Below are 14,750 nucleotides of genomic sequence, written 5' to 3' on the forward strand. Positions count from 1 at the left end.
TGTGCGATATCCTGTCAAAAGCCTTCTCCTGGTCCAGGCTGATGAGGCAGGTGTCCACCCTCCTGTCCCTTACATAGGTGATCATATCCCTGAGTAGCGCAAAGCTATCAGAGATTGTCCTGCCTGGTATAGTATAGGTCTGATCAGGGTGAATCACCAACTCCAGAGCACTTGAATCGACTGGCTATGTCTTTTGACAGAATCTTGTAGTCAGCATTGAGCAGAAATTGGGCCACCAATTTCTGATTTCTGTCCTCTCCCCCTTCTGCTTGTCAATGAGGGTGATGATGCCTTTCCTCATGGATTCTAACATGCTGCCAGCCTGGAGCATACTCTTGTTTACTGGCAGACATGTTGATTCTTTCCTCAAATCAGTGCACAATAAAAGAGACTGATTCTGTCATGCTCCTTTTTATACAGGCCACCTGGACCTGGCTGAGAAAGGCAGAGTGAGAGCAGGGAGGGGAAGAGACAAGAGTGAAGATTAAACAGAGAGCTCGATGGAGGAGACACCCAGAGTGACAGACAGAGAGAGAATGGCCCCTCATCTTTCAGCTCCACCTCCAGTTTCCTCCGGGCTGCCAATTTCAAACCCTTTATTCACAGTAGAACCGAAACCCAGCTCTCCACACAAACCCTTCCAGACTCGGCCTTCATCGTCAAGGCTTTCCAGAAAGCCGGAGCTTTTAAATATGGTCCCGATGCAATTAAGGCTCAGTAATATTCCCACCTAAACACAGTCCATTCTATACTTAGAAACCTCCTCAGTAACATCACCATTTCCACACACATCCGCTTCCAGCAGTTTACAGCACCTTACTGCAGATGTTTGGGGAATCTCCTGTGTTAAGATTGGAGTTGGAAAGCGGCCTTTACCCGGCGGTGTTATTGTCTCACACTGAATCTGCCAGACATCCTGTTCTCTTTATTGTGAGAGACAGCACGGATTTACGAAATGTTCATTTGAAATGATCTCCATTGAGAACGAGCCCGGCCGTGGGACAGGTATTCCAGTGCAAAGAGCTGTCCATGACCGAGTGTTGCGGACTGGCACATTGCAACGTCCAAGACTATGTGCTGTGGGACGGCATTAAAGCTTGGAGAAGCCACCATGGAGACTCAATGGGGAAAGGCTGCAGTCGAAGGCCCTAGTAGGCCACAGTACAGTGAGGGGCGGGAACCCGTGTAAAACCCCTCGGGCTGTTTGCACCAGAGAATGTTTGATGTGTAATGTAAATACTGTAAATATAACCTGTGCAGGCAGGGATAGTGAGATACATCATGTACATTATTGAAGGAAACTGATCTGTATTGTACCTTATGTAATATTAAATTTGAACTGCTTTGCAATGTAATTGCACAAATTATATGAATAAAATACATATTGTGCAAAAGAAAGCAGCTTTCCTGTCAACACACACCTTGTCTCAGGGCACAACTTTCCTGTGATCTTGTCATACCCAACTTCGCTCTATATCTTCTGACACACACACTTTACAGTCTGTCATTTCCAAAAACAAGCATTCTAAAATCAAAAGACCTTTTGTTTATTTCTCCTTTCTTTTCATTTCTCCTCTATTCTTCTCAATCACTCCCTTCAACAGTCCTATTCAGATCAAGGTGGAATGTGAATCGTGTCACAACTCACCTGACACTATTATTACCCTTCTTTTCTCTTGTCTCATTCAATGGGAAAGTTTTATTCACCAATCTGTTGCTGTTTTACACTCTTGCCATACCATCTGGTATTGCATCCATCTGAATTCTGTGCTTTCATGGCCTTATATTTCTTTTTCACTTCTGGGTGATTTGTTTTCTTCAGTTTCATTCAACCAGGCTGGACCACAGGGAAGTTTAGAACCTTTGCCTTGGACGGGTCCACGTTGATCCATTACATTCAGAATCACCTCCTTGAAATAACTCCATAGTACAACTACAGTAACCACACAGCATCTGCTTCAAACACTCCTCCACATTTTATCTGTTCTGACCGTCAACACCTCCAGCTCTTTTGTTTAAGTGGAACCCATCAGGTGTGTATAGGCTCCTTCTATTCTGAAAGCTGTAGCACTGGTTCAGGGAATTCAGCCCTGTTTCTCTACTCGAAAGGATCAGCCATGCTTGATCTGCCTCGTATTTTGCTTTTATTGCAACGTTACAAGACCTCCAATCCTCTGGCACCACACCTGTATCCAGTGAGGGATTGGAAAATGATGGTCAGACCTTCCACTATTTCTTCCCTGGCTTCTTTCAACAGCCTGGGGTACATTTCATCTGGTCCTGGTGATTTTTCCACATTCAAGGATGCTCATCCCATTTATACTTCCTCTCTCCTTAAGTTATCACGTCCAATACTTCACACTCCTCCTCCTTCATAACAATATCTGCATCACCCTCTCATTCGGGAAAACAGTAAAGTATTCATTAAGGATATTGGCAACATCTTCCACCCCGATACAAAGGTTACATTTTTGATCTTTTATGTGCCCTGCTGTTTGCTCAGTTGGCTCTAACTCTCATGTTTTGTTGCAACATCTTTGGGTCCATTGTTCCTTTGTTTGTCCATATTCTTTCCTGCTTTCTCTTTGCTTTTCACCGCTGCTCCCAAACGCCTCCAGTGCAGTCAAAACGCAAGGTGTCAGAAGTGGGATTCGAACCCACGCCTCCAATGGAGACTGCAACCTGAACGCAACGCCTTAGACCGCTCGGCCATCCTGACTACCTGCGACGTGCTGTCAATGCTAAGGAAATTATTCATTCTTTGTGAAAGTATTTGTGAGATTGTGGAAATGTCTGGAAGAGGAAAGACCAGCGGGAAAGCTCGAGCCAAGGCCAAGTCTCGATCCTCCCGGGCTGGACTGCAGTTCCCGGTGGGCCGTGTTCACAGGCTCCTGAGAAAGGGTAACTATGCTGAGCGTGTGGGTGCCGGAGCCCCGGTCTATCTGGCTGCTGTGCTCGAGTATCTGACCGCTGAAATCCTCGAGCTGGCCGGGAACGCAGCCCGGGACAACAAGAAGACCCGCAACATCCTCAGACACCTGCAGCTGGCCGTCCGCAACGACGAGGAGCTCAACAAGCTGCTGGGAGGAGTGACTATCGCTCAGGGCAGGGTGCTGCCTAATATCCAGGCCGTGCTGCTGCCCAAGAAAACCAGCGCTCAGAGCTCCCAGAAAAAGTAAAGCGGCCAAAATGTCATCAAATAAACCAAAGGCTCTTTTCAGAGCCACCCACAGTCTCTGTGAAAGGACTGGTTACTGTCAGGAGGGAGTCAGTGATGGAGTTATTGTAACAGTGGATTGACCTGTTTCACATCTGTCCAGGTGTGTTTTCAGTTCCCTCTCTGGATTTCGCTCTGTTTCTCTGCTCACACATCTCCCCCTCTCGTTAAGTGAAGAAGTGAACTACAGGGTGTCAGAATCAACAATTTAATAAATCCCGCTGCCTTCGATTTTATAAATCCCGAGATTATCCCGGTACATTAACGGGAACTGGTTCGGAGCTGATGAATTAATTTAATAATGGAAGTGTCCGGGTTAATTCTCTGTTTTTCATTTGGACAGTTTGAATTGTGTTTTTTTTCTCTCCGGTGATCTGAGCGCCGCTTCTCAATGAGAATCTGCTCCCGGAACAGAGTAAATGCAGGAAGGAAGAGGCCATTCTCGGGCTGTGTGTTTCTCTCCTAACCTGATCTGTTTAGACCGCACTGTTCCCAGAGGACGGAATCAGTGAGAGTTGTGCACACACAGGAGCTGAGTCCATTGCAGCGCTTTCAGGTGTGCCTTCCCCCCGGCCCTCCCTATTCTGCGGACACAGAGCTGTCTGTTTCCCCCGGCGGCGGGATAGAGTCGGGGATTCTCTCCCCGCAGTGTCAGGGTCTGCAGCCCCGGGGAACTGGCGGTTTCAGTCAGAGGGACCGAGCTGCCTTACATATCCTGTGTACTGATCTCCAATGGATTCAAATATTAGTGAACTCATTGGGTAATGTTTGTAAATAACCCTCATGTGAACGGAACCGGCTCCATTAATGCCTTCCAAATAAAACTGGGATCCATTTCTTTTCCCCAAATGCCAGCTAACGGATCCCAGGAGCGGGGTTGAGATTGTGCTGAGCAGCAATGAGTCTCCGGTAATGCTGCTTTCTAAATTCCAGATCAGCTCTCAGTCCGACAGGCCTTTCGGGAAAGTGATGTGACAAAACAGAAACCATGTGGCCGCCCCTCAATCTAATGGGTTTGATGATGAACAGAGATGGCAGCTCTTTCCTTTGCTGATTTGGTGGCTCTGAAAAGAGCCCTTGTTACACTTGTGACTGAAGCTTTGTTTTAGGTGCGTTCCCCGCGGATGCGGCGGGCCAGCTGGATGTCTTTGGCCATGATGGACCGGGATCATTCTGGTGAATCTGCTAATTTTCCGGCAGAAGCATCAGTCGCTGTTTGAACTGTTTAAAGTCAGGGATGTATTAGCAGCCAGAAAGTGAAGGGCAGTTCATTGCTCCCTGCAGCATTATCCGCCTCTTTCAGGAGAAAAGATCAGAAACCGCTCGTTTCTGTCAGTCCCCGAGAAGCCTGTGAGAAGCGGTTCGTCGCTAATTTGTTCCTTTTACAGAGTGGAAGCTGATATTTGTCCCGTTTTAAATTGCTGAACCGGACCTTCCTCCCGCCCCTTACAGTTAACAGATTGACAAATGAAAACGGTTCCTAAAATCGCGGCACAGTGGCGCAGTGGTTAGCCCCGCAGCCTCGCAGCTCCAGGAACCCGGGTTCAATTCCGGGTACTGCCTGTGTGGAGTTTGCAAGTTCTCCCTGTGTCTGCGTGGGTTTTCTCCGGGTGCTCCGGTTTCCTGCCAAAGGACTTGCAGGTTGATAGGTAAATTGGCCATTATAAATTGTCGGTAGTAGAGGTAGGTGGTAGGGAAATATAGGGGCAGGTGGGGATGTTTGTTAGGAATATGGGATTAGTGTAGGATTAGTATAAATGGGTGGTTGATGTTCGGCACAGACTCGGTGGGCCGAAGGGCCTGTTTCAGTGCTGTATCTCTAATCTAAAAAAAAAAATCGCGTCAGGATTTTGTGACGGTAAATACAGGAAAACAGAACACAAAATGAGAGGTTTTAAAATTGTTGCCTGAAAATTGAAATTTTCCATCACTTCAATTCCTTCCTGCTCTTGAATTGCCGGGCTTTTTCCAATTGGAAAATCTGAGCCAATGAGAACTTCTATTTACTTATATGTGATTCTCCTATTGATTAAGAATTGGATTGAGAAGCGGGTGACCAATCAGAGACAGAGTCAAACTGCGGAGATTCCAGGCCCCCAGTAACTGAGCTGAAACTGTTCAGATTGACAAACCCTGGCAGTAGCTTCACACATTGGACACTTCACACTGAGTCATTCAAGGGCTGGTGTGAGAGAAGCTTCAGATCCTGTCATTACTCTCTGACTCATTATTCATCTCGAACCAAACAATTAATAAATGTGAAGCAGTGAAGAGACTTTTCACTCTCACTGCAGAATGTGTCATCTGGGGAAATAAGGAACTATTATTTTCGGAGATTCCAGGTACGTTCCTCCCTGAACAAATCCATTCCTAACATTCCCGATCACAGCCTATCCCAGCTCCTGTTGTCACCCGACTCCAGCTGAATTGGAGAAACTCATGTGTTGGGGTTTGAGTTGTGAGGTGGGGTTTCTCCGCCAGTGTTACTGTCTTACAAACTCTCCCCCTGAATTTGTGAACTGAGACTGCACCGAACACATCCCCAGTTAGAGTGAAGGCCGGACATCCCTCTGTTTTATGACAGAGAGTGGGGAAAGGGCTGGGTGGAGGGGAGTCACCAGGGATCCTGGATTTACTCCAAATCATTTCCGTGTGGAATCTGCAGGCGCAGCCTGGACAGGGATCATTTGATCAGGGGATCAGCTCTTTCCTGAGAGATGTTGGTGGCTCTGAGAAGAGCCTTTGTGTTCAGATGTTTACAAGTTTCCCGCGCTTTCACTTCTTTCCAGACCCTGCTTTCTGAGACTTCGCTGCTTTCGGCTTGACCTTGCTCTTCCATGTCTGCATTTTCTTCAGCGCCTTTCCGCCCGCCGCACTCTTGCCTTTTTTGACCTTCTTCGCAGGAGACTTTTTCTGAAGCGCTGCTTTCTTCACCGCCTTATTTGGCGTTGCCGCCGCCTTGCTGCTCGTTTTCTTGGCTGTTACTTTCTTTGTTGTCACTTTCTTGTCTGCTGGTTTCTTCACTAAAGATTTCTTGTCTGCTGGTTTCTTCACTGAAGATTTCTTGTCTGCTGGTTTCTTCACTAAAGATTTCTTGGCTGCTGGTTTCTTCACCTTCTTTCCCACTTTTCCCTGGGTTTTCCTTCTTGCTGATTTTGAAGGAGCCGGAGGCGCCCTGTCCCTTGCTCTGCACCAGGGAGCCTTTGTTCACATTCCTCTTGATACTTTGCTTGATCTGGGTCTTGAGCTTCTCCTGAGCGGTGGCAGACCTGCAAGGAATCAACTACCAGCTAGCGTATAAAGCGAGACCAAGGCTCAGGGCCTTCAGTTACCTGGAGGGGAGTCGGAGAGGCAGCGGATCCTGTGAGGAACCACAATCCAGGAAGGATGAGAAGGTCATTGTCAGGGTACAGAGGAGATTAAGTTAAAGATTTACCAGTTTATAAGCAAGCGCAGAGCCAAGGAACGGTGCTGGGGCAGATCAAATAATAGGAAGCTGTGATCAGTTGGAAGGCAAGAGTGATTAAATGACAGAAGAGATGATGGTGCAAGGCAAAAGTCAGGGAAAGAATAAGTAACATTTTGTAAGCACAGATACCAGGAGTGGGGTGTGAACCCACATAGACACATGTCTATTGGATTGTAAGACCAACGCCTTAACCACTCGGCCATCCTGGTACATTAGCCCACCACTGAAAATGAAATTTAATGTGATCCGGGTGCCATCTGGCCTTTTCCAATATAAAGTTATGACTCCTCTCCCATGCTAAATTGGACTCTTCATTATTTATGAACCTCAATCGGATCACCCCTCAGTCTAGGTTTCTCTAAGGTGTAAGGTCCCAACTCTTTTAGTCTAACTTGATAACCAAGATGTCTTATACTGGGAATTCGTCGAATGTCTCTCCTCTGTACCCTTTCCAAAGCCTCAATATCACCCATCATGTGAGGAGACCAAGACTGGATACAATATTCCAAGTGAGTCCTGACCAAGGTTTCATAAAAGGACAAATTCGGGACATCTCAGATACTGAAGGAGTCCGTGTCCAGAAGCAGCAAGACCTGGACAACATTCAGACTTGGGCTGCTGAGTGGCAAGTAACATTCACACCACATAAGTACCAGGCAATTACCATCTCCAACAAGAGAGAATGTAACCATCTCCCTTTGACGATAAACAGCATTACCATCGCTGAATCCCCCCACCATCAACATCCTGGGGGTTACCATTGACAAAAGCTTAACTGGACCATTCATATACATACTCTGGCTACAAAAGTAAATCAGATAGTGGGAATTCTGTGATGAGCAACTCAGCTCAAGGCACGTGGTGAAATGCTCATTAGGAGAGCTGGAGAAATGGACTGGTCAGGTGGGCAGAAAAGTGGCAAATGGAACTCAACTTGGAGAAGTGTGAGGTGATGCCTTTGGTGAGGTCAAACACAGCAAAGGAATACACAATTAATGGGTGAATGCTGAGAGGTGTAGAGGAAGTGAGGGACCTTGAAGTGAATGTCCACAAATCCCTGAAAGTAGCAGGACAGGTTGATAAGTTGGTTGAGAAGGCTTATGGAATCCTTTCCTTTATTAGCCGATGTATAGAATATCAGAGCAGGGAGGTTATGCTGGAACTGTATCAATCATTAGTTAGGCCACAACTTGAGTTCTGTGTGCAGTTCTGGTCACCTCATTCCAGAAAGGATGTAATTGCACGAGAGAGGTTACAGAGGAGATTTACGAGGATGTTGCCAGCTCTGGAAAAATGCAGCGATGAGGAAAGATTGGATCAGCTGGGGTTGAATAGAGGAGGCTGAGGGGAGATTTGATTGAAATGTACAAAATTGTGAGGGGTCTGGATAGAATGGATGGGAAGGGTCTATTTACCTTAGTAGGGAGGTCAGTGACTAGGGGGCATAGATTTAAATTGATGTGTTGAACAATTAGAGGGGAGATGAGGAAAGGTTTTTTCACCCAGAGGGCTGTGGGAGTCTGGAACTCACTGCCGATAAGGGTCGCTGAGGCAGAAACCCTCAACTCATTTAAAAGGTGTCTGGATGTGCACCTCAAGTACCTGAACCTGCAGGGCTACGGTCCAAATGCTGGGCAATGGGATTCAGCTGGGTGGCTCGTTTTTTGGCCTGCCTGTGCTGTAAATTTTCTATGTTCTATCATTCTATGCAGACACAATGGGCCGAATGGCCTCCTTCTGCACTGCAATAATTTTGTGATTTTTGACTCTCCAAAACTTGTCAACCATCTACAGGCACAAACCAGGATGAGCGCAGCACCAACAATACTCTATAAACCCGACACTGTCCAGGACAAAGCAGCCGCCTTGATTGTCTCTCCATTCACCACCTTAAACATTTACTCCCTTCATCACTGACGTACAGTGGCAGTAGTGTGTACCATCTACCAGATGCACTGCTGCAACTCACCAAGGCTCCGCAGACAGCACCTTCCAAACCGAAGACCTCCACCACCTTGAAGGACAAGGGCTGCAGATGCATGGAAACACCACCATGTGCAAGCTCCCCTCCAAGTCACACACCATCTGATCTGCAAATATATCGCTGTTCATGCACTGATGCTGGGTCAAAATTCTGGATCTCCCTTCCTAACAGCACTGTGGGTGTACCTACACCACATGGAGTGCAGCAATTCAAGAAGGGAGCTCACCGCCACCTTGTCAAGGACAATTAGGGATGGGTAACAAATTCTGGCCTTGCCAGTGTCGCTCACATCCCATGAAAGAATATGCCTCATTTTATACTCAATTGTCCTCTGAATGCAGCCCAACCCTCTATTTGCTCCAACTATCACTTCACAGCATTGCTGCTGTAACTTTAGAGATCTGTGCACTAGAACATCCAGATCTCTGCTCAAAATTATTTTCTTTCTCCACCTGCTTTAATGTTTTTCCCTGAAGGGTGTATGAATGTTGAGCATTCGCCCTGTCCACATGAATAACACTTCACTTACCCAAATTAAACATCATTTACCAGTCATGAACCCAATCTCCCAACACATTAAGATCAGCCTGAAACAGTCGAGTATCGTCTGCAGTCTAAACACTCGCACAGATCTTCAAATCATCTGTAAATTTACAGATGGTGCCCCCTACACCTACATCCAGATCATTAATAAAAATAGTAAAGAGCAACAGTCCCAACACCGATCCCTGTGGGACACCACTGGTAACTGGTCTCCAAACAGATCCAGATCCATCTGGAACTACTTTCTGCCTACGTCTGCCAGTCAGTTCCCAATCCAGATCAATATATTACCACTGATACCAGGGCCTTTAATCTTATCGAGAAGCCTCTTGTGTGGAACCTTATCAAAATCTTTTGGCTGAGATCTGCTAATTGAACACAGGCCGGGGATGAGGCCTAGGCCTGTCCTGCTTTGTGTGTGGGTCTCAGGACCACACAAGGTGAGATCAGCTCACTGAGCACAGGCCCATCCTGCTCTATATGGTGCTCAGTACCTCACCAAATGAGAATAACTAACACACCACAGGCCATGGAGCCTCGGCCCATCCTTCCCTGATTGCGGTTCAGTGCCAACCAGGTCAGATCAGCTAATTCAGCACAGGCCGGAGATGGAAGCTGGATCTTTCCTGCTCTGGGGACTCCGTACCATACCAGGTGCGATGAAGTAAAATACCACAGGCCGGGGATGGAGCCTGTGATTTCCCTGTTCTGTGTGGGGCTCTGTACAACAACGTGTGAGAAGAACTATCATCCCTCAGGCTGAGGAAGGAGCCTGGGCCCAGTCTGTTCTGTCTGGCTCCTACCACACTGAGTGGGATCAGTTAACACAACACAGGCCATGACTACAACGAGGCCCTTTCCTGCTCCGTGTGGCTCAGCATCACACCAGGTGGCATCAGCTAACACAGCACAGGCTGGGGCTGGGGCTGGAGCCTGGGCTCGCCCTGCTCTGTGGGCTCAGTAACAACACGTAAGATGAACTTTTTTCAACAGACATCAGTGTATTTATCTCTGTCCAACACTCTGAGGCAGCTTTCTGTGTTTATAAAGAGTGTAATTTATTGACTGGTCTCTTGGATCAAACAGGGTAACAGACAGAGGTCTGTGTGCAGAGGGTTTGGGGGTGAGCTCTGATTCCTAACCCTTTCTGGATTGTGAGGAATAAAGAATGAATGAGAGAGAGGGAATGTGGGAGAAGGGATGATGGAAGAATTTGTCCGTGAACCTGATTAAAAGTGGCTCAAACGCAAGATAATATTAAGATATCAAGAGCAGAACATTAACATAATCTGAGTTCCGCGATCTGGTCGGGTCCCATTCCCCTGAAGTGAGGAATGAACGGGTGGGGAAATTCCGCCTGGAGTTATATTTGTCTCCAATGAAGATGAGTTCACAGTGAGGCTGGAATAGCTCAGTTGGGAGAACACTAGATTGAAGAACCAAGATACAATCCCTGGTTTCATCAGTTTTAATTTGGTGTCTCCTTCATTTTAAGTAGAGAGAATCAGAGGGGAGATTTTCCACTCTTGACCCCATGGGCTGAATTTTAAACTAACGGTGCGGCTCTCGGCAGAGGCACCGGAAGTGGGTGTCGTCACCACACGAGTGAAATGAGGCCGACCGACCCCGATCACGGAGCAGCCAACCAATTAATGAAGGGAGGGGTGGGGCCCATGTAAACAAGGACCAGAGGTAGGGAACGAGGCACCAATGGCACCGACATCTGACACAACGGCTGGTGCTGGCACCATATTGAAAGGGCTGCCAGACCTGCATTCACTGCTGCCTGGTTTAAAGGAGTGTCTTCCTGAGAGCCCTCTGCTGCCCCAGGTCCCGTTCTGCTGCCTCTGCTGCCCCAGGACCCATTCTGCTGCCTCTGCTGTCCCAGAACCCGTTCTGCTGCCTCTGCTGTCCCAGAACCCGTTCTGCTGCCTCTGCTGCCCCAGGACCCGTTCTGCTGCCCCAAGACCCGTTGTGCTGCCTCTGATGCCCCAGGACCCGTTCTGCTGCCTCTGCTGCTCCAGGACCCGTTCTGCTGCATCTGCTGCCCCAGGATCCGTTCTGCTGCCCCAAGACCCGTTCTGCTGCCTCTGATGCCCCAGGACCCGTTCTGCTGCCTCTGCTGCTCCAGGACTCATTCTGCTGCCCCAGGACCCGTTCTGCTGCCTCTGATGCCCCAGGACCCGTTCTGCCGCCCCAGGACCCGTTCTGCTGCCTCTGCTGCTCCAGGACCCGTTCTGCTGCCTCTGCTGCCCCAGGACCTGTTCTGCTGCCTCTGATGCCCCAGGACCCGTTCTGCTGCCCCAGGACCCGTTCTGCTGCCTCTGCTGCTCCAGGACCCGTTCTGCTGCCCCAGGACCCGTTCTGCTGCCTCTGCCGCCCCAGGACCCGTTCTGCTGCCTCTGCTGCTCCAGGACCCATTCTGCTGCATCTGCTGCCCCAGGACCTGTTCTGCTGCCTCCGCTGCCCCAGGACCTGTTCTGCTGCATCTGCTGCCCCAGGACCTGTTCTGCTGCCTCTGCTGCCCCAGGACCCGTTCTGCTGCATCTGCTGCCCCAGGACCAGTTCTGCTGCATCTGCTGCCCCAGGACCTGTTCTGCTGCCTCTGCTGCCCCAGACCAGTTCTGCTGCATCTGCTGCCCCAGGACCTGTTCAGCTGCCTCCGTTGCCCCAGGACCTGTTCTGCTGCATCTGCTGCCCCAGGACCTGTTCTGCTGCCTCTGCTGCCCCAGGACCTGTTCTGCTGCATCTGCTGCCCCAGGACCTGTTCTGCTGCATCTGCTGCCCCAGGACCTGTTCTGCTGCCTCCGTTGCCCCAGGACCTGTTCTGCTGCCTCTGCTGCCCCAGGACCCGTTCTGCTGCCTCCGTTGCCCCAGGACCTGTTCTGCTGCCTCTGCTGCCCCAGGACCAGTTCTGCTGCATCTACTGCCCCAGGACCTGTTCTGCTGCCTCTGCTGCCCCAGGACCTGTTCTGCTGCATCTGCTGCCCCAGGACCTGTTCTGCTGCCTCCGTTGCCCCAGGACCTGTTCTGCTGCCTCTGCTGCCCCAGGACCTGTTCTGCTGCCTCTGCTGCCCAGGACCCGTTTTGCTGTCACTGATGCCCCAGGACCCGTTCTGCTGTCACTGATGCCCCAGGACCCGTTCTGCTGTCTCTGCTGCCTGATAGGTAAGGAGCTGAATGCGAGCCTGCAGTGACCATGGTCCAATGGTTTGGCGATGCCATCCTGCAGGTTTGCCTCCAGGTGACAACAGATAGGTGGAAGATCCTCTTCCCCAGGGATGGGAGGTGGACACCTGTCCACCTGACCAAGCAAAGCTGCTTTGAGATAGTAGGTGAAGTCAGCAGCCGTGGGGTCACCCCCAAGACATGGATCCAGTGCACGAAGTGGGTCAATGACCGGATCCGGGCTGCTCAGGCGCAAACTCAAAACACTTTGGACCCTTTGGACATTGTGCATGGCAGAGTGAGAGGGAGTGTTTGGTGGAAAGGGAGTGACCACCCAGTCATGTGTATTGGGGAAGGGCAGCAGGACATGCTGCCTGAGGCTTGGCTGCATCTCGGTGGGAGGTGCACATCAGTCATTGTATAAACTCACACAGTCCCTCGAGAGGGGCCACATGCAGGAGGAATATGTGTGTCCACATCATGGACTGCTGGACTATCACCATCAGAGATATTGGGCTTGTCCCCGCTGGGAGACTAACTTTGTTGATCATAGTGGCTGCAGGAGAAGACAGCCCACAATCGGAAAGAGCATGTCAAGACTGGCAGTGGATGCCTAATCTCCATGTCCTCATCCCGATGGAGGAGGAGGCCATGGAACAGGCCGGGCAGCAAAGCAGCTGCTCCATAGCTGATGGAGAGGCAGGGACACCTACCTAAGAGAGTGAGTGAACATCTCCTGGGGCACAAGGGAGCATCCGCTGCAAAGGAGCCATACTGCTCATCTGTTCACCACTGCATCAATGGAGCTGCACAGTAGGGGTGGTTGGAATGTCACGATGGGCAGACCCTAACCCTTCAATGTCCCTCTTTTCACATGCAGGCTAGGATGAACGACAAGAGCGAAGAGCTGGAGAGACTGTGGGACAGCCAGACACCTCTGAGGAGGAGGAGGGAGCCTCAGATGGTGCACCATCACCTCATTCCCCTGCACCCTCCAGCAGCACAGAAACCCTCACTCGGTGGGTATCCACTTGCTGTTAGATTTGGGCACACAAGCTGGTGAGCACGTCACAGACAGGCCCGGGCAGCTGACGGAGGCTGTGACAGCCGAGGCCACTGGCAGTTGGAAGTCTGTGGGAGGCCAGGCCCATGCTGAGTCCCAGGCTGATGACGTGCCTCTGGTGTCACCAGCAACACGGGAAATACTGCAGCTGCAGCAAGAGGTCAGGCAACATCTGGCAGAGTTGCCAGAGGTTATGTGTACCCAAGTTCGGATGATGGAGGAGTCCATCCAGGCCTTGCATGCTGCACTGTCTCTGATGGGGGTGTGTCTGGCTTCCTTCCTTGAGAGATTCGTGACTCTGATGGAGAGCCAGATCCAGCCGACCAATCAGTGGCTGCCGGAGATGCGCGCAGACTTGCACTCCATCGCTTTGTCCATGAGATCCATCCAGCGGTGACAAGGTGAGAGGGGGGACGAGGCACCTGAACTCTTCACCAGGTCCACATCCCTCTCAGGTCAGCAGCGAGGTACAAGTGTGTCTTATAAGGGGGAGGAGCAGCTGGCTGCTACATCTGGGGTCTCCTCTCAGGGTGCTCCTGGTGTGGACAGTAGCTCCAAAGCCCCTCTGCCAGTGACACAAGTGATGCAAGAGCCTGCCTCCATCATCCTCGATGACAGTGGGGGGTCCCTGTACCTGTGCAGGAGGCCCTCAGTGTGCCGGGGCCCTCCAGGCCTCAGGCAGCAAGAGGACGGCCACCAATGTCATCCCAAGCCATGGGGCAGCAAGGTCAGCAGCCTGTCTCCATCTCAGCTGACAGAGCAGGGGGAGCACCACGTAGGAGCACCCGGAAAAGATTTAAGAAGAGCACCTAGATTCACTGAGGGGTTCACGGGTAAATGTACATTCCAGATGGATAGGGTTGTGTTTGGTGTCACACGGAATAAAGAAATGATGTTCTCTCACTATGTCTCCTTCTTATTGTTGATACCCTTTGGGACTTCATTTAAACCCTTCCTCCCAAGGGGCTGGAAGTGAGGGACCAAGTCCTGAGTTTACAAAGCTTCGGCCTTGTCACTGTGCGATGTGTACCTGGACGCTGCAGAACAGAAGGAAGGAGGTGACAACAGGGCTGCTTAAAGCTAAGACTTTATTGCTGTGGTTCCAGAAGGTGGTAAGGCTCAAAGGAAACTTGAATGTATAAGGGTGTCTCATGTCTCCCTTGTGTGTATCTCATGGCCCCTTTCCTACTGTGCCTGAGGTTCTTCATCTGGCACTGCTTGGGCAGCATCCTCCTCCACATCCTCATCATCAGAGGAGACATCACACTCCACGATATCCTCACTAGTCAACACCTCACCCCTCTGT

At 50.1% G+C, this 14,750-nt stretch overlaps 2 non-coding genes across 2 annotated transcripts; both read right to left on the reverse strand.

Moving 5' to 3' along the window:
* Nucleotides 1-2,636: 2,636 nt before the first annotated feature.
* Nucleotides 2,637-2,719, reverse strand: trnal-cag (transfer RNA leucine (anticodon CAG)). The gene has a single exon. It is a non-coding gene; the product is annotated as a tRNA-Leu (tRNA).
* Nucleotides 2,720-6,812: 4,093 nt separating this feature from the next.
* trnav-uac (transfer RNA valine (anticodon UAC)) lies at nucleotides 6,813-6,895 on the reverse strand. The gene has a single exon. It is a non-coding gene; the product is annotated as a tRNA-Val (tRNA).
* Nucleotides 6,896-14,750: the final 7,855 nt, after the last annotated feature.

This window comes from Heterodontus francisci, unplaced genomic scaffold (assembly GCF_036365525.1).
Source record: "Heterodontus francisci isolate sHetFra1 unplaced genomic scaffold, sHetFra1.hap1 HAP1_SCAFFOLD_59, whole genome shotgun sequence".
NCBI lineage: Eukaryota > Metazoa > Chordata > Chondrichthyes > Heterodontiformes > Heterodontidae > Heterodontus > Heterodontus francisci.